The sequence below is a fragment of the Galleria mellonella genome, unplaced genomic scaffold, assembly GCF_026898425.1.
Source record: "Galleria mellonella isolate WM207_F2 unplaced genomic scaffold, CSIRO_AGI_GalMel_v1 utg78, whole genome shotgun sequence".
Taxonomy (NCBI): domain Eukaryota; kingdom Metazoa; phylum Arthropoda; class Insecta; order Lepidoptera; family Pyralidae; genus Galleria; species Galleria mellonella.
Genome location: NW_026442151.1, coordinates 993,154 through 1,018,870, shown reverse-complemented (window position 1 = coordinate 1,018,870; position 25,717 = coordinate 993,154). Strand labels below are relative to the sequence as shown.

At 30.9% G+C, this 25,717-nt stretch overlaps 1 long non-coding RNA gene across 2 annotated transcripts in view; it reads left to right on the top strand.

The window, feature by feature from the left end:
- Positions 1–500: 500 nt before the first annotated feature.
- Positions 501–25,717, top strand: part of LOC128202198 (uncharacterized) — a 39,178-nt gene continuing 13,961 nt past the window's right edge. The window contains exon 1 of one of the 2 annotated variants that reach the window (XR_008253638.1): positions 501–703. This is a non-coding gene — a long non-coding RNA (uncharacterized LOC128202198). Of the gene's footprint in view, positions 704–24,232; positions 24,733–25,717 lie in introns of those variants that run through there. The other variant, XR_008253637.1, reaches the window with a different exon arrangement.

Here is a 25,717-nt window from a genome sequence, read left to right as displayed (position 1 = left end):
ATAAAAACATATTACGCCGACCCCAAATAATAATTAGGATAAGGGTAGGAAGATAATGATGATAAGTGTGCTTTCAAAAATGAAGTCGCTGTTATCATTTTTTATATTTATCAAACGTAGAAGATGATTCATTATGAAAGATGGTCCCGTCACTCGCAGGTGGTATGGAGGGGCTTTGTAAAGAAATGACAAAAGATTTTTTTTTCTATATATGTGAAGTTATCGCACCGCACCCATGAAGGTGACGAAAAATGATAAAAAAAATTACGACATGATGATTATTAGTTTAAATATATAAATGGATAGATTATATTATTAGGATTATTTTATTACATATGTGAACAATGAAATTTTTCGAAACGGCCTACAACTGTACTTTGTTTGGGTAAATTATTATAAGAAAATCTATTGTGAATGTCATGAAATATTCCAATAAATGTAAACACAAATAATATTTACGTTGTTATTGTACTATTGTTATCAATTTGACATTCGTTCGAATATCGTAAAGTCAACTAGAAATAATAAATAATAATTATCTACAAAAAAAATTTGCTTGCAAAAATGAAGCAACTACATTATCATTCAATAATAACAAATGTCTAGATCAATTTTACTGACTATTAGGTTCTAGAAACGTATAGAACTTATAATTTACCAATGAATTGTCTTCAGGAGCACTAATAAAATTTTCATATATAAAGTATGTATAATATGTAAAGTATACGAAGTTGAGTTAGTATGTTTGAGAGACGGAAAATTTGTGTAGTTTTTTTGAAGTTTTAATTAAGAATGAGATTTTTAGTTTTATTGTTATTAATTTATATTATTTTTAATTGTTACCAGTAGGTAACAATTTTGATTTCAGCCTGTATACTAGTGATCCGACCTGGCTTTGTACGGGTCGATGGAATATTTTTTCTTTTAATTTATAACGGGTTTTTACCTTCTTTAGGCATTTCAGCTCTAAAAAAAATAAAAATACTCTATGTTACTTGTTGATAATAGAGCTATCTAAAGCTGATTTTTTTTAAATCGGTTTAATAGTTTTGAGTTTATCCATTAAAAACAAAAATCAAATCTTTCTTCTTTATGCTATTAGTATAGATTATTTGACCTAGCAAACCTTGTTTCGCTCCCTACTGTTGCCTATCGTGTCTTTTTGTTTTCTTATTAGGATCAACTTTGGAATAGTTTATATTCCAAAGTTGATGCAATGAAAAGACATTTACAAAATTTCATCAAAATCTGTTGAGCGGTTTAAAAGATTAGTGTGAAAAAATATCATGGCATTTGATATGTATCAAGATACGCAGCTCAATATAATGTATTTTATATATACCATATTATAAGGCTGACTATTTATGATTCTTTATGGAAATTATTTTGGTAATATAAACTTAATTTCATCCCTTATCCTTGTATGTGTCTCACCGGTGTTACTCTCTAATGCAGGCTTAATTACTAGTCTTATAAAAATATTAGTAGGTATTACGTGGATAAACATTTTTACAATATGTAATTATTGTAAATGGGTATTTTTTGTGATTAATTTTTATTACTACTCATTTGCTGTCTAATATGTGCAAAAAATAACTGGTGAAAGATATAAATCTAATATTTAGGAATGCGTGTTTGTAGGTATCTATGTCATACTACAAAAATAAAACCACACACTAATGAGTAATCATGGACTGAATTGTTACACAGCGGTGGTCTGGGGAAGAATATAACGAGAGGATTTGTAGTCATCTTAATATGCTAAATTAATATAAACCTGACATCATAGCAAGCTTTGAATCATTTAATTTTGGGTTGAGTAGAACTCAACATTAGGTGTGATAATTAATTTTAAACTTTCGCATTATTTACATATATTTAAATTCTACATAGCCTATGTTTTAATCGAAAATCGGCAAACACTAGGATTAATTCTAATAACCGGTATTCTTTAAAAATTAAATCAGATCAAAAAAATTTAAAGTCATGAAAAAATCTAAAAACAGAAAGAATACACTGACCTCCATTCCTACTTCCGTGTAATACCTATAGTCAAACAGGTAGGTAGGCATTTTGGATTCAGTTCTTTGTTTATACAACTGAACACTTGTATAAGGACAGCAGTCATTATACACAAGGATTTTGAATAAAATAAACAATAAGTGTCCATACGTAAGTAAAGGTCGTTTAAGAAAATTGAATGCATATTCACTGTGTTGCCTTGATCGTCCAAAGTCATTTATTGTGATTATTAGTACGCGATAATACTATTTGGCCTACCTCTTGTAAATGTCTTATATATGTATATTAACATTATGTTAATACACGATTAATAGTGATGAATAATGCTAATTGTATGTCCGTATTTTTCAACCGAATTCAAAATGAAGGTTCTTAATTCAACAATTTTTTAGTTACACTATCATAAATATTTTTACCCGCGCATTAGTCCCATAATGATATTATCAAGATTAGTTTCATGATTTCGTTTTAAATATTAATGTGATACAAAAGGCGGCCTTATCGCTAAGCAACCTCAAACCTTTGGACTTGAATTTTTATATAAATAACATGCAAAATATATACATAGTTATATATACACACACATATACATTATCATGATTTATATATATATATATATACACAATTAAATATATACATAACATACACATACTTAATGAATTTTAAACAACAAACATAATATTATACTATAAGCAACGTGGCTATAAGGATATTTAAGATTATTTTTCAAGGGTGATCGATCCTATTAAATAAACTGCATACTGCATAGATTTTATACGTCTATTTTGATCTAATAATTTAGATACGTACTCTTAGACATATTTTTGAGTATAGCTGCAAGCTCCGTTCGGATCCTGGGGTTGGCATAAGACAATTTGCTCCTTTTAAATTATGCCTGTGAACATGGCAATCCGTGGCATGAAGATAAATATCTATATGTTTATCTATCTACTAAAAATAGTTCCGTAAATGTCCCTACTTCATATTGAAATATGGGGAAGGATTAAGTGCAAGTGTTTATCTTTAGTATTAATGAATAAGAAATTTTGTCCAAAGGGAAAATAAGTGAAATTTCTGAAAAGTCATATAGCTGAACGGAACTTAAACCAACAAGAAAAATTTAATATATTTTGATTAGTAGAAACTTACTATTTAAAAAAATTATTAAAATAAACATTATCTCGATATCCCGTTTATAGCGACATATAAGTAAAAAGACTTGTTCTCATTCATTGACACTGACTGATTGACTTATTAATGCATAATCTAAATACTGAGATTTAGAAGCTTTAAACTTTCTTTATATGATGTAGACATTCGCTAAAATAATTTTTTCAAAATTTCCACGGAAACTGGAGATTACGTACATGTTTGCCCGAGCGAAATCGTGGTAAACACCTAGTAAATATATAAATTAAATTTGTGTCGCCATGTGTCGGTTTAATTTACGGCTAGCGACTTTCTATGAATATTAAAAAGCAGTTTTAGTTATCATTATAATGTAATTGTTTCCATAATCCTACATATCTGAATATCAAAGACTTACGAGTATCCATTTGATATTAGAATTATAAATTTTATTTGTATTTCTTTGCACCTAAGTATGGAAAGCTGAAGAGCAATGTTGTTCAAAGAGGAAGCCGGAGGCAAGTTGAGGCTGACTGGCATTGGCATGCAACAATCGGGCCAAGGTCCCGATGAATTATGGAGTATATGGTATTATTCGGGCGCGTTGTATGTAAGCGCTCCAATTTCGCGGCCGAATCGTTAATAATAGCAGTTGAAGGTCCCATTCGACAACAGGAGGTCACTTTACGTCTCACGTCCTTTTTCCGGAATACAAACATTAATGTAATCCCACGTAAATACGCGTTATTCGATTATAAGCGATTTTATACGACTGTTTTGAGATTATCTGATAAATCTGTATTCTGTAGGCAAGGCACATTATTATTATTGGCACATTTAAGATTATTTATCTAGTGGGTCTAGACTCTTATAAAGGGCACATATGTAATCGTACATATGTATGTACGATTACATATGTCTTTCCTTATACTTGAAAGCTCCTCTACTGACAGCACAAAACAATTCTGGGGTAGGCACGGTCCACCCGGCCCCCTTTAAATATGCCTATGATTATTATAATACCTAGCCAAAACTGATGAAAATAAAACTAAAACTAGAAACTATAGACACTAAAAGATACTTTCGTAAAAAATATTTTTATGGAGAACTTAGTATTACTATCGCTTGTTAACTTAGTTTTTTTTTTGCTAGAATAGTAGAATAAAAGACTTGCTGTCAATATAATGCTTTATTTCTCATTGTCGTGGGAATTTCGGAAAATCCCTTCATAATTTTTATTACCCAACGCAGGTAAAGATTTTAGAAGTTCAAATGCAAAATTTCATGACTATATAAAATATATCATTAAAAATACTCGTAACTATACGTTAATGAGTAAATTAAAGAATTTTTTTTATTTTATTTTACCTAATAAATTTTAGAAATCTCATTGTAAATCAGTAATAATTTTAGAAAATGATAATCTAGGACATATTCGTATGAAAGGCGAGCGAGCGCGGCAGTCGGTAGCGGCAGCCGTTTCCCAAATGAGGTCAGTGGAACGCGAAGCATTACACTTGACCTCTTTCTGGCGAGTCCTTACCTCCGCCAGACCTTCACACTTTTTACAACGCTTTTACGAGCTAGGTCGGGCCAATTAAGTTCTGTCGAACGACTCTGGCGATCGTAGTAACAATGACGCCCCCGTTCTGTCGGCTCCACGGCAGATGCAGCCGTGGCCCTACGACACTACGCAGAATACACTTGACACACATTCTTGTTTCAATGTCTATTAGTATTTGTTTTTTTGTTAATGACCGACAAATATGAATGACTTTTAAATTAGTACAGCCGGCGTACATAATGTGTTATTGAATATAAAAATAAAAATAGTCTTGGTTATAATTACGTTATTAGACTCATAAGTGCATGTTATATTAAAACATGCTATGCTTATTTAATTAAATTTACGCGACATACATACATAACAATGGTATATACATAACAAAACATAGGTTTAGGATATACAAGTAAAATGTTTATTTTTATTGTATAACAATGGTTTGGATCTTGCTTCATTAATTCGCGTATTCCTAATACTAGGTAATTCATTGACTATGACGAATGTATTTTCTCTTATATTTTGTACACCCTATGAGTAGAATGCGGGATGTACTTTTAAATAGCCATCTATACACAATATACTTATAATCTGTATCTATAGTAAATGTTGTTATTGCAGAAATATGACTGAGATGCGAATTGCGAATGCTATAAACACAATGACGCTATTGATAGACGGTACGAGTAATGTTATCAATCAAGTATCCTTGAAAATATTTGTAAACACAACGTTGAAAAATTTAGATATAGACATAGTACAACAAAAATTGTGAGTATTATATATCTTTAATATGTCAAACAATGAAACCAATTGAATTTTTGCCAGTTCTTGAGTCTTCTATGTTCTTGCTGAAGTATCTGTAGGGTAAACAATTATTGTTCATAAGTGAAAATGACATGTATGTATATGTATGATTATGATTTTTGATTTTTATGAATATATAGTACCATGCTATACTGAACAGAAACCGATGGTTTTAAATATCCTCTATTTGTTTGTCAGTTTAGTTGTTTGTATGTTAATGTTGTATGTAAAAAACATTCGGATTAATTCATCAAAATATTCACAGGTCGACGTATATAGTATAAAAAATTTGAAAAAAAAAAATTTTATTCATTCAAAATTATATAGCTATTTTCAAATAGAGAACTGTCACTATTAAACACTAGGTGGCGATAAGAAAATATGAAAAAATCCATATAATATTAATTATGGAACGCGAACAAAGTCATGGGCGTATCTAGTAATAAATAGTGGCAACATTCAATGCAATAGTAATAAATATAATTTAAAAATTCATTATACATTATAATATTTTTTGATAGGTGAAAATGGAATGGTAATCCTGCTTGCGCTATCGGTAGGTATAACCTGGCGTGCTACCAGTGAGGGATGATAGATGAGAATGAAAAGGCAGATCAGTTAGCTCATCGCGATGAAAATACTTGGAACTCAGCACGATAATTTCTACGAGGGTGGAAGTCGACCTGATAGGGTATATTCCTAGCAATGAGACTGGTAGCCTGCATTACATAAATTTATTCTTATTGTAAATATTCGCATAAATAAAAGTATAACGCCAACAAGGAAGTCGACGAGTATTTCGTTCGATTCTTGGACTATGTTGTACACAAACACGACATTCCATATTTAAAGTACTTGTAACTAATCGAGTAATACACACATACACATACACACACACAGACACACACACACACACTCACACACGTAATCCAAAAGTACTATTATTAATTGGTAGGAGTAGAAAAGTTTGCGCATTGAAAGATTAAAAGCATAGAAATTAGGCATTATTCCATAGCTGAAAGGAGCAAAACGGTTTGATGCTATGATATATAAAGTAGCGTAGGTCTTCTGTTAATTGGATAGTCATGTATGACATTATTTTATTATGAATTCAGTTAATTTAGATTACCATGCGGATGAAGTCGCGGGCGCAGCTTGTAACACATAATAGAACATGTATGCACATAAAATGTACGTACAGCGCAGTTTAACCACGCACTCGTACTAATGTATCGATGTGTTTGTGAATTGCGAAGACATGGTCGATGATTCAGATATTTCAGGCATCAGGCAGATGTTAAACATTTAATAGTGATATCATGAAAAACGATATCGATGACTCAGACATGTAAGTGGAAAGCTAGAAATAAATAAGTTTTTTAAAGTTACGATATAAGATATGTAAACTTTATGAAATAAACATTCAATAAAGTGAGATATATTGCACTATTTCTATTTTAAAACATAAAATTTTATTTAATTAGAAATACCTATAACAACACCAAGTAATTGACGATCGAATAATATTAGAAGGACAAGGAGAAGCCAAATAATTTCGAAGTAATTTTATACTAAACAAGGCCGTTAATTAACAACTGAAATTGCAATTGCCAGAAACAATAAATTTATTCAAGAAACAAAAAAGTTATAAATTACATTGCGCAATTTATACAGCTCGATAACAATGATTGAACTACTTTTCCTAAGTAAAATCTAATTGTCTTCGTTAATTCAATACTCTTAATATTTATCAATTGTAATTATATTATATTATTGTTATTATTAATAAATAACAACTAAGTTATGACAACATACGAGACACTGGGGGGAAGGGATTGTTAATAATGGAGAGGTTAGCCCCTATTGCTATCAATATATCCTATTAGGTCGACCTCTACGCGGTTTCCCCTTTTCCAAATTTATCGTTGAATTCGTCACGATGGGCTAACTGACTTGCTTTTTCATCCTCACCAGTCTTCCCTTACTGGTGCCCCGCTAGTGTATACCAATGACGCAGGCGGGGATACCATTCCATTATTATCCATTAAAAAAATCATACGAGAGTGTATTCGTATGTATGTGTGTACGATACAGTATTTATCTACATAATTTTCATTCTCGTCAATTGGACTGCACGTGTCTATATTTTTTTGAAAAATTTGCGCAATCTGCATCTAAAATGATAATTGTCTATATATACATATATTATTAAATACGTTGTACATAATTTTATATAGGAAGAGAAAACTTTTAGGTTTTTAATATAAGGCTTTTATTTAGCATTTTACTATAAAACTTAAGATAACAACTTTTAACATTTTTGGAAAATCACCAAGGTATTCAAAATGGGGCTGAAATTTTATATTAATAATAGGCAATAAGTCCCTCATTTTTATGTTAAAACTTTGAAAGTTTGTACTAGTACTCTTAGTCTGAAATTAAGGAGCATGTGTGTAATTGAAAAAAAAAAAGAAACATTCAGATGTTGTATTTGGTGCTTAAAATTTATATGGGAGGACGAAATTTATGAAGTTATATTCGTATCTTGAAATTTTGTATTAAGACCTTAATCGAAATTAAAAATTACGTAAATTGTTGAGACTTTAGAAATTCATTACCTAAAGGATTATAATTATGGTTATCTTCTACAAAAAGAAACTGACTTCAATTGTGGCAAAACCAGTTACTTTGATTTAAAATCTAAACTATTTATTTAACCGTAGTAAATAAATTTTTATTTTGTATCCTTTCAGATAAAAAAAAAGAATTTTTCAAATTGGTTTACAACTGAGGGCGTTATGAGGTAACAAACAAAAAAATACAATCGAATTGAGAAACTCCTTCTTTTTGAAGTCAGTTAAAAGGATTGATGTACTACAACTGAAAGAGAACTTTTTTCCTAAAAAATAAGATCAATAACAACCAAAAAATTTTAGCCCTTTTGCTAAGAACGTTTATCAAGTTAGTGTGAGATTTTGTATTTCAGTTTCATCGGTAGAACACTACTTTAAAAGGATGCTAATGATATAGATTTCACCCGATGTTATAATATCATTGGTCAAATATAAGACTTTTTTCATATTTAATGATTTTCGTGAGCTTGATGATATTCATATTTAATGATATACTTGATTCAAGTGATTAAAAACACAACGAAATTGGACAATAAATTTCGCAGTTTGCCCGTGTGAATTTGTATATAAACAATCCTATGTATTTTTGAATATAATGTACTTAAATATGAAATTTCATTTAAATCTGTTCAGCCTTCTAAACGTGACATGCCAAATGTAAAAATATATAAACATCAAAATAATTTTCATAATTAAATAGTCTTACTAATAAGTAGGAGTTCTAATTTTGTATTTTTTTTTATTTTTATTCCCTTTCTTATTTTAAATTATGCAACGATAAAATATCATAAACTCTCAGGTTTTTTATGAGTATTAAAATTTCTAAAATAAAAATTATTCAGTTTTATGGGCTGAACCCCATTAAAAATTTTGAATTGTCTCTGCCGACATATTATTGGAATTTTAATATTTATCATAGCTCTGATGACTTTGGCAATGGTAGGTAATTAGTACAACCCAATAATAAGATTTGTTTCTTATAATCTAGTTTTTAAAAATATCTATTTTCATGAGTGATTGTAAAATTCTAAAACTTACAAATATTTTTCGATAAAACTGAACTATATTCGATCAAAATTTTCTATAAAAAAAAAATATTATTTTGTACCTAACAGAGAATTTTGTTCAATTTTTTTCGATAAGATAGAGCAGGTATGTACCTTTGTACCTCCCATATTACCTAGTTCCTTAAATGGTTTTCATTGGTTGGCTGTATTGTACAAATATTGTAAGGCACAAAAAAACATTATGTACTCGTATACTCACAAAGTGTGAATATATAGGAAGTTAAAATACAATATGATCTTTACAGTCTTGTCATTGATAGATAAGATAAAAATATACAGGTCACAAATATTTTCCAATTCGTCGAATTCCCAATATTTTGGATTTATCAGTGTTTACCAGGCACTTCAAATATATTATAAAAATCGAGATGTTTTAGTGCAAATATTGTGTGGCTGGCGCCGAGGTGAATAATGGGGTTTTGAAAATCGTTATCACTAAGGTGCACCTTATGTTAGGGTACACAATAGCTGTTGTTATAATGTTTCAACGGTATGGTGTATACATAGATAAGTGAACAATTCGGTGAGCGACAATGTAATATAGAACTCAAAGATTATTTTCCAGGAATGCTATTTTATTTATATAATGTACAACAGATCCTTTGTATCATTCTGATAGTAGTTATTTATTCGCGAAATTGTACCATTCCCAGCAACTGCTTATCCTAAAGTTCTTTGAATACGAGTTACATGTTCGGTTGGTTGACTGTCTTTGGACTTACGTCATATTTGATGAAGTGGCTGTATAAACATATGAACTCATACTCAAGCCAAACCCTGTAAAGTTCAATAATTTCCATTTTAAGCTAGCGACGGAGTGAACATCCTTTTCGTCTTTTGTTAAAGCACTCATAACTATTTCTAATCAATGTAAGGCAACTTGAAATTTTAACAAATGTTAACCAAGTTGATGTAAGCTATTAAAGGTAGACACAATACTGTTCTACGAAAAGAAATATTATCAAGTTAATGTCACGAAGAAAATTGCTAAACATATTGTAATATAATTTTATTAATTTATTGTGTGTGAGAATCAGTTTATTTGTAAAATAACCATATATATAAATACGTATACATGTAATAAAATTGTAACCAGACTATGTACGTTGGAAAAATAAAAAATAAAATTAATATGAGGGTCTTAATAACATCAACAGAAAGAAAAGCAATAATTTTTAGAATGTTTGTTTGTCTATATGAATATTTTTTTCTAGTATCACACAAAATGTACTGCATCGAATTAGTTGCGATTTCCATAAACTTGGCGAATGTTTAATTACCTATTTTCAAAATCTGGGTATATAAAGTCGTGACAAAGACACTAGTATTTGCCACGACTTTATATAATTTATTTATTTTTATAATTTTATATAAATTATAAATATGCTAAAAATATATTCGTTTATAGCTAATATGCTCAAACGGAGTCTCGAAAAGCTTAGTTATAACGATAACAGAGAATCATTAAACTTTCAAATAATCATAATGTTTACATACTTATGATGACAGGACAGAATAAGAATACAATGTGGCATTGCTTTTTATACATCATCTAGGGAAAATTCTGTGGTAAGAGGTGGGTAAACGAATAAAGTGTTATGTACCACCAGTACAAGAAAAGGAAAACTTGAAATCAAACCTTACATCACACCGTCTATCTCTAACCTATTCTTAAATAGATGAAGAACTTTTACAAAGAGCCCGTGCATTGCAATAGGATGCAATGCACAATAACAATTTCTAGAGACGCCTTTTTTAGTTAGGACATTAGGATGACTATCATCATACGTCATGCTAAGATGGATCTTGAATAGCCTTTTAGCATCCAATTAAGGTTTAGGGTCTATTTTTTTTCTTGTAAACTAGTTGCTCGCCCCAAATTCGCACGGGTGACTGATAATAATAAAGAAAATGGGACCAAATCATTCCTTCTGGCAATATTTTTGAAATCTCTCTACTGTCTGCTCAGTCACTTTTTTTATATAGAGATATATTAAAGTAAACTAAAATAAGTGTCTGTACAATTATTTTAAAAATTTTCTTTCATACAATTTCTACTACATGTCACCAATACAGCCAAATAGATGCAATTTTTCTGAAGTGATATGCTTATATATATTTAGCAATTAAATGTTTGTTGATTTGATCTAAAATGCATATAATTACAGAGAATAATTTCTAGATGTACCGATCTATAGTAAAAACGTTATGTCTTTTATTTGTTTCAAATCTCCCTTTTAAATCTCAAGAAAATCTAAACAGAAAATTAATTGCAAAGTTCAAACAACTAATTATTTTAAATATAAACATGCTATTAATAGTGTTTATAACACATATCGCGTGTGTTTATGATGTAAACAAGTCTAAAGAAAGGCAACAAGTGGCTGATAAGGCGGGGCCGCTGCTCCGTTGATCTATCGTTCAAGATTAAGGTCGGTCAATCTAATGCTATGTCCCCAGGTCATTTGACTCACTTTTATCGCCAAATCCTTATGTAACGTTTAAAACAGAATATTCGATGCACTTGCTACGTTAAGGATGTACAAATTATACATGTAGGTAATGTTGCGTAAGAGTTTCCTATTGTTTACTCAAAACCGGGACGAGGCCGGTGACCGGTGGTCGGTAGGCCGAACGTGTAGGATGTGACCAACTTAGAGAAAAAAAATCATACGTCTACTTATATTAACATTGTTATAACAATCTATTTTAAAGAGCAACCTTCAGTGGGGTGTTTGTTATTGACATTTTTCTATTTCCTGTTGAATAATATGTTTTCAATGTCGAGAGATTTTAGATAATGTAATTGTATATATATACAAAACTATATTTCGTTACATAAGTAGATATATAATATAGATCCAAACAAAGGTTTAAAGCTACCGCTTTAGTCCAAAAACTGTCTTATTTTTCAATTGTGTATTTCAATGGTTTAGTTCTAGTAGTAAGACAGAGCTAATAGAAAAACTTATTTTGTTCTCTATTCATTGTATTAAATAAAAAAATAGTGTATTAACCTTATTATTTCAAAAATTATTTCACCTATACAAAACTATATCAGTGAGTAACACAGATTATATATTGCGTTCAAAATTCTATCTTTCAGTGCTAAGCCAGGCCGGATCGCTAATCCTGTGCCACTATTTGATATTTTAATTTTTTTTACATTCAAAACCTTATCGGTAAGGATTTTTATTTTTAATATTAAGTACGAATATTTAAAATAAAAATCCTTATCTGTTAATATAATATTCCCAGTGTTTTTAAATTATAAATTCATATTGTTTCTCTTTTTAACTAAAATAAATAAATTTTTATTTATTTTATATTACAAAATCATTATTTATTTTAATCTAAGTAACTACTTATTTTATAATATTCTCTAAATGAATAAATTGCCGTGTGGTCCTGGCATAGGATGGGCGACTCCTATTCCACGGGTGTCGTAAGAGTCGACTAAGGGAAGTTAATAGTCGAGGATGGGCAGCAGCGTTCCTCTTAAAACATCACCAAAGCCTAATTGCAGTTACCAATCTGTCTACCAACCGTGGTACTTATAAGCCTTTATAAGGGGAAGTCTACGTTCAGCAGTGGACATTTAACGCCTGGTATGATGATGATGATGATGAATACAATTGAAATAGTATGGTGACCATAAATACTATAATTAATCACGACTTAAGGTATCCACCTTGTTTTAGCTTGCATGCTTTTTATTGAGTACTAGCGGCCCGTCCCTGCTTCGCACGGGTGGACATTTTTACATTTTAAAAAGTGGCCATTAAGGCTGCACACGCGACGGAAGCTTAAAAATGGAGTAACTTCTCCCGTTTTCCCAACATTTCCCTTCACTGCTCTGTTCCTATTGATCGTAGCGTGATGAAAAATATACTATAACCTGCCCAGGAGTATGAAGAATGTACCATGTTTCGTTAAAATCCGTCGCGTAGTTTTTGTTTCTATAACGAACATACAGACAGACAGACAGACAAAAATTTTACTGATTGCATTTTTGGCATCAGTATCGATTACTAATCACCCCCTGATAGTTATTTTGGAAATATATTTTAAGTACAGAATTGACCTCTCTACAGATTTATTATTAGTAGGTATAGATTACCAGACGGAACCTAAACTTAAGTAATGAAGTAATATTTTGATATAATATTGTGATATATTGTGATATAATTAATGCAGAATTTAACCAATAATTTTTTATAACTGTTAAGTACAATATTAGTTAGGTACATTATAAAGAAAAGTTTTATATGAGAAAGTGAAAGCTGTAAGCTCGAACTCACAGGTGAATGAAACGACCTAAAACATTTATGACAAGTACTTACTTCTTGTGTTGCTGTTTAAAGCATAATGTACATGTTTCATAATAATCAATAGACACTGACTGGCAAAACCCCCCGGGGTTTTGCCAGTCACGGTTCACGGGGGAGGCCTATGTCCAGCAGTGGGCACTTAACGGCTAATATGATGATGATGAATAGAAATTGTGTTTGATTCATCTGAACCAGTGATTCTCAACCACTGTGCCGCGGCACTTTTGTGTGCCGCCAAATTTTAAAAGTGTGCCGCCTAATTTTGCAAATATTTAAAATTTTTGTCATAAACTATTTATGCAGTGTGTTGTAGTAAGTAAATAATTTTTATCTTTTTCTTTGTGTGCCGCCAAATTTTGAAATCGTTAAATATGTGCCGCAACAAAAAAAAAAAGGTTGAGAATTACTGATCTAAACTGACCTCTGAAAAGATGGCGGTTTCATAACGGGCATAAAATCAGACGAATTTTTTTTAATTTGTATTATATAATATTAGGGATTAAGTCTTTATTTTTATTTTTACCACTGTACAAATAACATTTTTAGTACCATCTAGTAAAATGCCCCTAATATATCAATTACGAAAAGTAGACTATTAGACACACAAATATTTTTTGTTTTTGTATATGTTTTTTATATATGTTAAGCAAATTTGTAATGTACTGTTTTAGATAAAGATTATTATTATTATTATTTTATAGTATAAATCCCTTTGATCAAATATTTTTTATGCCACTTGGAATGCAAATAAGCTCACAGCTAACCTGGTACAAAGTGGTAACTATGATGTGCCATGGACATTACAAAATATACTCTATTGTTTAAGAAACTGTTTATGGGTTGTCATTTCTAAATACTAAAGTGTACTATATAATTTCACTGCAATATTCTATTTTTAAATGACTCTTTAAAAATAACCAACATGAGACCCTAATATGAAAATAACTATTGAAATAATTAACTTAATTCGTCTTCGTTAACGTTATCTTTTATTTATTAGGGAAAATAATAAAAAATCGCTCAATAAGCGGTTAAATTGTAAGATTGTTACAATATTTTAGTGGAGATGACACGTTGGGGAACAAAATTCTGAATATAAGAAAAATTACGAAGTTTTACCTGTTTCAACATAAGATAAATTTGTGTCATGTAAGGAATGTATATTAACCATTCAGTAAATTTCATAAGAAATCTTTCATTATTATCAATTTGTATATAAAAATTTATTACAATTACGCAATTTTCTGTTCTTAAAAGTCGAAGTCAATGTTTTATACTTGGAATTTAATTGTGGACTTTTGTACTTCTGTTTTAATTATTTGATGAGAATAAGCAATTCTAAGTTAAATTTCCTGGAATATAATAGACGTAGGTATTCCATATGATTTCAGTTAATAAGTTATGAGCGGTTGACATTAGTCCCAGCTGGTGCATATTTATATTTTTTAGGCTTGAATTAACATGATTAAACTGCCGTTCAATGTCACGACGTAGCTGGCCGTTTTGTTGATATTGGGAGTGGCAACAATCGAGGGTATAATCATGTTTGGCAAACAGTGTTGCGCAAAGAAATGAGAACAATGGCTGTAGTAGAGGGATATTGCCATAACATCGAGCGACAATCGACCCGTCGTAGACGTCATCGGCTACAGGCAGCACTTGCACAACAAATTCTGGAGAATCACTTACATAGTTTTGAAATGATTTTTTTTCCATATAATTTAGAATGACAAACAAGCTTATTTATACTTTAATGTACACGCTAATATAAGACATGACAGTGGAAAGCAAATATACAAAGGCAAGATTAACTCTGGAAGAGCTCTCTTCCAGCAAACCCATAGTGGAAAGGAGCATCGACAATGATTTCATAAATAATTTTTAATGGATTTTATTGCAGTGTCCTTTAATATTCATCGTTTTAAAATACGTTATTAAATAGTTTATAGTTACCGCTTTTAGAAAATTTTAACTTTTTATTAAAATTTTAGCTTGTAAAAATAACTAAGTCATATAAAATAGTAACGTCAGAAAAATAAGATTTCGTATACTTTCATATTGCGTCTGGGCGTTATTAATTGTTAGTAAAAAATATTTTACGCATATTATAATTTAATTTACTTTACTTAACTGAAATAAATCATCATTAATGATATCAGTACAGAGATATTGATTTTACATGTACCTAAGGCGTATCGTTCATTGAGCAACTCAAATTATACACCTGCAATACGTCACACAATTGTCGTATGCTTGTTATCATTAATATCATTAATTCATATGTATAATTTTAGTGATTATGCAATATTTTAAAATATTATTTAAATGTGATAGGAACGTGATAATATCTATATGTTTTTATGTATATTGCAGACTATGTATTTAATTTATTCTCATAAGAGTATTTGTTCATATTAAAACATGTCATTATTATTAAACTGTCTGTTGAAGAACCATATCACTGATAGGTGTGATATTTCGTGTAATTTTATAATTGACTTACTAACAAGTAGCTCGATTATTTTGCCAAATAGCGTAGTGGTTCTCAGAAAATTTGAGAGGATGTAGCGTCATACAGTTGATTAGATTAATAAATTGTTTGTCTGGTATGACAATGAGTCAAGAATCATGTGGCAAAAAGATCTTGCCAACAGCTACTAACTTTAGATACATATGATTTTCAATATGCGATTCACGTGCACGAATATTTTAACTCTATTTAAATATTTGTTTGGTATTATACATTTTAATATTTTATTTTGCAAATAAAGCACGACCTTCAAAGTTTTTCCGCAGTCGTATATTTTAATATAGAGACGGTATGATGTTATGATAATAGATACAGGAAACTGTATCTATTTAGTACTTATGGGTATTAAAATGTATTAAGAGCCAGCTCTTGTTAATAAATGATATATGTATGTTTATTACAGTAAATGTAAAATGTGATCCCTCTCAAATATTAAAATATTTTGTATGCTTACCTGTATACCTGGAAGAAATTCTTTTTATAAGTCCGCAATTGTACTCATTCTTTTATTAAGAACTCTATATCCTATAATTTAAGACTTTATTGTATAATAAAGTGGTACAAACAAACCAACAAATCTAGTGCAGGATAAGAGGCGAACTACTAGAATAAAAATAAAAGTTTCGGGAATAAGTGGTTTGTAGCAGTTAAAATTAGCATCAAAAAAAAAAAAACAGGAAAGGTGAAGGCGCGACATGTCGAAGTGTTATTGTAGAACATATTTTTTGCATACGACGAAGGTCGAATCGTTTGACTTCCTAGACGGGCGCAGCGTGACCTTCTACCCGCTGACGCCACCACCTTCATCGCTCTATCGTCCACCGTTTTTCTTCACTAAGTCCTATACATCCATGTCCGTGTCTTCTTTATGTTTAATTACTTTGACAAATTTAAATTCTGTTCTATTTTAAATTGCATTTAGTACTAATGAATAAGCAAAACAGTGATATCAAGATATTTTCACTTCACAGAAATTTTTGTAGGCCTGGACCAAATACATTTTTATGAATACATCACATTTTTACGAATACATTTTGTTTAGCAACTAAAACAAATCTAAAACATATTTTGACATATATGTTGACGATAATCAAGAGGTATTTTCTTAAACATAAATAACACGATTTATTTAGAAATAAGTTAATCACAATTGGTAATTATAAAATAAAATAGTACGTACATTAAAGGAATCAATTTGCTTATTCTTAAAGATAACTTAATTTGTGCTATAAAAAGTTGCGAATGGCGTGTAATAATTGTCACAATGTACAGTATAATATACTTCAAACTACGACTGTTTTGTTGCCTATTTAACGTTTGCTAAAAATGCGGATAAAAATATCCAGGGTCAGGCTCAAGGTCTTATAGCTTTTCTGATTAGGTCTCCGTTGATAAGAAATTGGTGTGATCACTGTAAATTAGACTTTATTTATTAGAAGTGAACGTATTTTTTTATACTGACTGCTATTATTAAATATATCAATAAAAAACAATAACTGTTGTTCTGGTGATTTGTTGGCGTCACAAGGTTACAATTCCCACGTTTCAAATAATAACCATGTACGCAAAGACAAGTACATAATATAGAGTATTTAAAAAAGTGTATATAAAAGTAAAAGTATAATTATATAAAATATATTTCTTTTTTTATAAAAAATGTATTCTACCTATATAAATATATTATAGTAAAATTGAAAATTAACGATGTTGATTGAAAAATTGATATGAGACGTTTTTGAGAGATAATAGCAAAACCAAAACAATATTTTAGAATTTTTGTATCTATTTGGTTTAGTATCATACAAAAACTACTGCACTCAATTGGATGCGGTTTTCAGAATATCATATCTGATCCTCGATAATTTTTTTAAATCTTAAGTTAGTTTTAAAATTTATAAATTTGTTGTATATATTATTTTAAATAATTTCTTTCTTCAAAAATCCACACATACGAAGTCGCGGGCAAAAACTAATAAGTTATAATATTTATTAGAAACTAGCTGTTGCCCGCGGCATTGCACGCATGTTTTTCCTTTATCTTGAAATTTTTAAAAATCCTGTTTAACGAATCCTTATGTTATAAAATAAACCTGAGTTCCAAATTTTAGCTTTGTAGACTTAGTAAAAGTACTAAGTATTTCCAGTGACTGGTTTCTATCATAATCACGGTGAGGAAAACCCGTCATTGCATAGAAGATTTATGAAATCAATATTTTTAAAAATATTTTTAGCTTAATTCACCTTAAAGATAATTAATATCGTATTTTTGAATTTTGTGTGTTTTAACGTTTTTAAAGAATTAAAATAATATAAATGAAAAGTAAAAAAATTTGGTTTAAGTAAATTATGAAAGATTATAAAGGAGACTTCAATTCGATGTTTTCTTTGACTAAAGGCTAATTTTAAAGTAAACCAATCAAATTTTGATAAATATTTTATTTTTATTTAACTGAAAAGAAGCTGGTTTTCGTTATATTTTTTAAAATTTTCACAATATTCATAAATTGAAAATATACACTAGACTATATATGCATTTTAAAATTTAAAATATTACTATTATATATATATATATATATATATATATATATATATATATATATATATATATATATATATATATATATATATTTAATTTTTTATAATAAATTTATTGGACCACACAATAGTTCAAACCGTAGACTTAATGTAAAAATAATAAAAATAAGAGTAATACTCTCCCTTAGTAGTACATACCAGGAACTATATTTATATTTGATATCGTTGAATTTATATATAAAATTATTTTAATAAAAAAAGTATAAAATTTTGAACGATTCTAAATTTAAAATATACTTAAAGTTTTTATTTAGGCTTTTAAATATAAAAGTAAAAGCAATGTTATTGCATTTTTTATAGAATCATTTGTGAAGAATTGAATTTAGAAGTGAGTATGTGTGAATGAGTACGAGGAAGGACCGTAATTTTTTTTCTTCCAATAGCTTAATTGGAAAATTATGCATTGCAAGTGTTATTAGTAATAAATAAAAAAAAAAAGAAAAATTGTCGTGAAATACCATTGATTTGCACTTATCTCTCAATATAACCAATATTGTGTGGTATGTGGATAAATGTTAATATTAGGTTTTTAAAATTGTTTTGCGTGCGTAATGTGTCAAGAAAAAATATTGTCTATTTATTAAGTTAGTAATGAAAATCCAGATTGCCAGATCAGAGATTTAAATTACGTATGTTTAAAAGTTATATTGTTGAAATTAAAAATTGTAGCAAGTCTGTGTTGTGTGTTTTTATATATTCGCAACGATATAAATACACATAATGAAGGGTGTTTTTTTTTAATGGATGATAATAAAATGGTTACCCGCCTGCGCTAACGGTATACGCTGGCGGGGCACCAGTGAGGGATGATAAGTTAGGAAGGCAAAACAAGTCATTTAGCCCATCATGATGAATACACCAGGAATTCAGCACAATGGTTTCCAGAGGGGACCACGTGGAGGTCGACCTGATAGGGTATATTGCTAGCAATGAGACTGGTAGTCCACAATACTAATAATTCCTACCCTCCCAATGAAGTATGTTAGGGTTGGGATACATAGATGACGTATAGGGAAGATGATCGCGTGGAGGAACGGCCTTGGCTCATGACATTGACGCGACGAACACTTCCTGTTATCTCATTTGCGATACTACGCGCCACTCGCGACCGGCATTAATCATTATTGGAACAAAGAATGTCCACTCACGGTAATTGTAATTAACACGCGTCGACCTTGGTGGGCTCATTATCTGAGGCTCGGTCACCATAGCGCAACGTCACAAAGGACTTAATAAAATATTTATCTATGTGTGTAAACAGGAATGTTTTCCTTGATCATTATTTTTGCTATTTACGAGATTATGCGTATCGATCGTCCAACAACCAGGAAGCCGCGGCTGTATATACAACTCGTGGTTTACACGTGTATTTGTACATATATATAAAAAAGCTACATTACTGGCTGATTGACCGGCATGAATACACAGCCAAAACTTCTATTTCCATATATAACTATACATGCGCTGCCTGTAGCCCTATGAGACAATTGCAAAGGAAAGCATTGCCCAATAACGAGTTGTTATATTCATAATAATGCACACATTACAAGATTTTTTTAGAAATATCCTCGCAAGTGTTTTTTCAGTTAATGTATAATAAAAGTATTTCAGGAGAATTCTACCAGTAAAACTAAACTATTTTCCCAACAAAACAATTTTTTTTTTTTTATGGATAATAATGGAATGGTAATCCCGCCTGCGCTAATGGTATACGCTAGCGAAGTATCAGTGATAGAGAAAAGGTGAGAATGAAAAGATCAGTCAGTCAGTTAGTCCATCGTGATGAAGAAGCCTGGAATTCAGCACGATGGTTTCTAGGGAGGACCACGTGGAGATTGACCTGGCAGGTGTATTGCTAGCAATCGCACTGGTAGCCCGCATTACGAACAATCCCTCCTCTCACCCCCAAAGTCAATCTAAGTTAGTATAGAAGGCATAATTTCTGTCTCATTATATTTTTTTTAATAGTTGAAAATGGAAGAGTAACCTCGCCTGCGCTATCAGTTTACACTGGCGAGAGATCAGAGAGTGGTGATAGGTGAGGATGAAAGCAGGTTAGTTAGCCAATTGTGACGAATTCTAAAAGAATTAAGGTTTTCAGGAGAGACTACGTGGGGGTGTTCCATTATATTCTATAGCATCGGTACACTGCGAGTTTTATGAACGGCTAACGATTCTGATTTCAGCATGTATACCTATATATGTGAGCTGAGGACAGTGAGACGTCATAGTATGGAGTGCGTAATGTTCAGTGCGCAAACATGTTTACCACGCTCGCAAGTTCAAGGCCCTTTTCAACGAACGACGTAGGAAAAAATGGCGTACTTTTCATCGAGGCATTTAGTTAGAGGACACTCGTGGGTACCTATATAATAAAAATAGTACCATGTACTCTAACAACGCACTTAGTATATATTCACCTTTTATGACGTCGCTTGTAATGTCCACATCCCGTATGATGAATTAATTAAATCTATTACAAATAATTAACGGTTGAGAGATGGGCAGCAACGTCCCTTTTAAAACATCATCAAAGCCTTACTGCAGTTGGCAACCTGTCTGCCAATCGTGGCAACTAAAAATACAAACAAGGACAAAACCCTTAAAAGGGAAGGCCTATGTTTTTTTTTTTAATGGGTGATAATGGAATGGTAACCCCACCCGCGCTCTCGGTATACACCGGCGTGGCACCAATGAAGAATGATAGATGAGGATGAAGCAGGTCAGTTAGCCCATCGTGACGAATTCAACAAGAATTGTTCACGATGGTTTCCAGGGGGAACCACGTGGAGGTCGACCTAATAGCGCATATTGCTAGCAATGGGGCTGGCAAACTCCATTGCTAACAATCCCTTTCCCCCCGGAAGGCCTATGTTAGCAGTGCACAGTTGATGGCTCGTATGATAATGATAATGATTTCAAATAATTAATCATAGTGATTAATACCTACAACATGTGCTAACAGGAGTTTATAAGTGTGCGTAAAAACACAATTAACATCGCTGAAAATACAGAATTTAATTATAACATTACTACTACCTACTGGCTATTTTATAATTTAGGCTAAAATAATATAATTTAGTTTAGCTTCTCCATTGAGACAAGTCTTTGGTACTTAATCTACTAATTACGTTACCCAAAACTCTACTATCTTCGTTTTATTTTCTTTCTTAATAAAAAATATTGTATTTTTACTCCATCATTGTATGAATTCTATAAGTATTACCGATTTGCATATTAATTGAATTTTCATTATATTATTAAATTAAATTAAATTCTTATTATATTAAATTCATTGAATCTGACTAAAATAATTACTTGTACTTATTCCCACTGTTTTTATTCTAAAATGTTTATACTGTTATTGTGCTTATACCACTTAGACTTAAATATATAATTATGCATTATTAAACATATAAAAATGCATATTTTTGTTACTCCACAATCGACTAGAATGAAACCACCAGTAAATAGTTAAATAAACTTGTGCAAAGGTAACGGTCGAAATTACGAGTAGACTACTAAAATTGTGTTATAAAAAAGTAGATGTGGTGTATAGAAAATCAAATATTCGAAAATATAAATAAAAAAGAGCGCTCTATCTTTCCAATACACATAATGTCAGTGTAAGCTTGCGCTTGTTGATTAAAGAGTCGCTATGCATTTGTAAGACAATGTCTCTATTATTTATTATGTGGATGTGGTACTAAATTATGAAGATTATGCTTATTATATTGAATAATACGGTATATTAAATTTACTCCAATATCCTTTTTGAAATTGAGGTCGTTGTAAGTATTTGTATGTAAGGCTTGAAGAGAGCGCAGCGCACATGTCATATGGCGTGAAACGGCCAGGTGCACTGCGGTCAGCACCTGCAAACTTTCCAATCGGGCAGTTGGCACTTATAACCCTGCTAAACGGGTCGAGTTATATAGGGTCTTTCATGGGCTATCCAGAAGAGAAGGAGTTTCGTAATTGAGAAGATGAGCTATGCCTATTAAGTATTCATAACAGGGTTTATTATGCATATATATAAAAAATGCACACATGACATCTGATATCATCCTAATATTATACTCGTAAATAATTATGAAAATTTGTATGTTAGTCTTTCATTCGTATTTAAAGGGCTGAACGGATTTAAATGAGATTGGGTACACGGTTATATCTTGACACATAGGACACTCTATAATATAAATTTACACACACATTAAATGTTAGTATGATTTAAATCCTGAAACAATATACAAAATCAAATTTTGATTAGATAAATTACAATAATAATATAATTATAGAATGACCAATCAAATTGTGTCTCATTATGTCTAAGCCGATATAACATAATTTTTAAAATTATTTGTTAGATGTTTTCGTCACCTGAGCTTCCTCGACATTGAACGTTTGCAAAATAATTTTATTTTAAGAAAAATGAAGGTCATACAACATTAGCATTGGCCTTGGTTTCATATACAAACAGTAGAGGTGATATCGGTCGCGACTTTCATACGTCTTATTTATTTAAATTACAATGCCTTTGTCATGTAAAACGAGCTAACAAAACCACTATATAAGCTGACGTACAATATATTTGCATCACGGGTTCTGTATAAATACCACATAGACCTAATTGTATATGAATTACTGACTCTAAAAAATATTTTATTTATGAGGTAATGTGACCCCGACATTGGTCTTTAATATTCGTGTAGTTGTTCCGCGCGGAATTCTAAAAGCAGATGTAGTTTAAATGTTCAACTCGACTCCTGACATTGCATGGCTTCCTGTCTATTTACATCTATCTCTATAGGTTGCCTTCACACAAGCGGGTTGAGGTCACCGAACATACGTCTTGATTCTACAAGAACATTGAAATTGCTTATATTGTATTTTTTATAATCTTCTATTTGAAAATATTATTAGTCCAATATTAATTTACATAATGGTTGATGAAAAGGAAATGTGATATCTAGATTGTAACTATAATTAGGCTGTGTTATAATTAAAACTACATTAAAATGTATTGATCCTGGATATGAGCTACAAAACAAAAACTAAATTTCGAAATAATCTCCTAATAAGTTTAATGTAATACGTACTGGAATAAACAGATATTATGTTATGTATATAGTATATACCTAATTTACTTCTACGTTCCTTGCTTTGTCTATATTTTAAAAGAATAATATATAATATTATGTTTTCAGCCCGAAGGATCATATAAGAATGATAAATTAATGTGAACACTTTGGTACATTCATAAGATAGTTTTGATAGTTTCGAAGAAAGTAAAACCCGACGATTTGCTTCCATGTGTAGATATGTGTGTGTGTGTGCGAAAGAGAGGGTGAAAGAGGTGTCAGTAACACACTATTATAACCTTACAGACCGTAAGACATTTGTCGCTGGGATAAGTCTTAAGGATTCTATGTTAAGACTTTTTCATGTCCTAAATATAAACTATGCACAATAAACATTATTATAACAACTACAACGTAATTTTTCATGAAATCTTATTTTTCTACTGTTAAAGGGTCTCACAATTGACCACGTTCTCATCTCTGATGGGAAGTGACGATGTAATCGAAGATGAAAATCGCGATGCTGTGCATACCTCATTTACATTTGTCTTAAATAGGTCTAAATTGTATGTACTCGTACTTGGAAAAATATACGCAGGGAGAGTTTTACTTCTTAATAGTACTGTTTTCATTATGCCCACGCAATATGATCTACGGTACAGTCAATTATGAATGGTAATTGGGGGTGGAGGCTAGAGCGTCTCTTTACTGTAATCTGAGCTCGGGATGTCATGGTAACGCTACAGAGGTGCGGGAATGGGAGCGGAAGCGGGTTGCAGGAGCGAGAGTAGGAGCGGGAGCTAGAGCAGACGCGGGTGACGGGCGCGCGGGTGACGGGCGCGACCCTGACTCTTGAAATAGTCTTCCGCGTTAATGCTGTGAGCGAAAATATCGCATGATGCTGCTGCAAGGTCACCTGAACACCACCCCCGTCCCAGACAACCGCGCCATATAAGGACTAAAACTGCGGAACTTAAGTAACGACTACTTGACCTTATTTAAATATGTACTTCTAAAATATTTTTGTTGAAGGTGAAGAAATAAAGTTAATGTTATTAAAAAAACTGTTTGCTTGTTATGTGCCAGTATGTTTTTTATTTGTCAATTACTATTCAATTTCAATTAGATTGAAATTCTATATTTCAAACATTAATTAACTTAAGTTCTTAACGTCTACAATTTTCTTTTTTATATTTTTTTGTAATTTCAGCGTCTGGTTTTATGGACTTATTTTTAACGAATGATAATGTCAGTGGTTTCTATCTAGTATAGACTAAAAACAGACTTTCTATGTATAAATGGAAATGATACTACATGTGATCGCAGAATTTTGAGTAATATAATTTTTGTTCTCACATTAATCAGTGAGATTAGTTTAAAAATATGAAAAACTCAAGTTCCCATGTTGGCCTACGGATATATAGGTTTGCTTTTACTAAAATCTGGTCAACCAAGTAGGTATCTATAACAGTGTTACTAAACTCCCGTCATGGAAAATGTTTGAGACCTTGAATGCGATTATATTAATTTTAGCGTATGTAAAGCTGTAAATCAGAGTTCGCAACTGTAAACATACTGCCCACACCTTGTAGAAAAATCAACGTTTAAAAAAAGTACGCCTTGAAAAATTTAACAACCTTGTTGAAAGTAAAGACTAGGTATTTGTACCTACTGTTTCAGTGCCAAAAATCAGCTTTACAAAAAGAACACTCAATAATTTCGATACCGAAATACCGATGGTTGCTATTTTCAAACATTAAACGAAATAAATGATTTAACAAATAAAACGGACAAATTATATATAAAAGTAATAATAATTACTTATTAAAAAGCATTAATCATACATTTCCAATTTATTTACTTAGGAGCTTTACAGTATATAAGGTATAACAATAAACGTGCACGAAAACAAAATTTTGTGCTAGGACTTGCATTCGAGTAATTCGAATATTAATTGAGAAT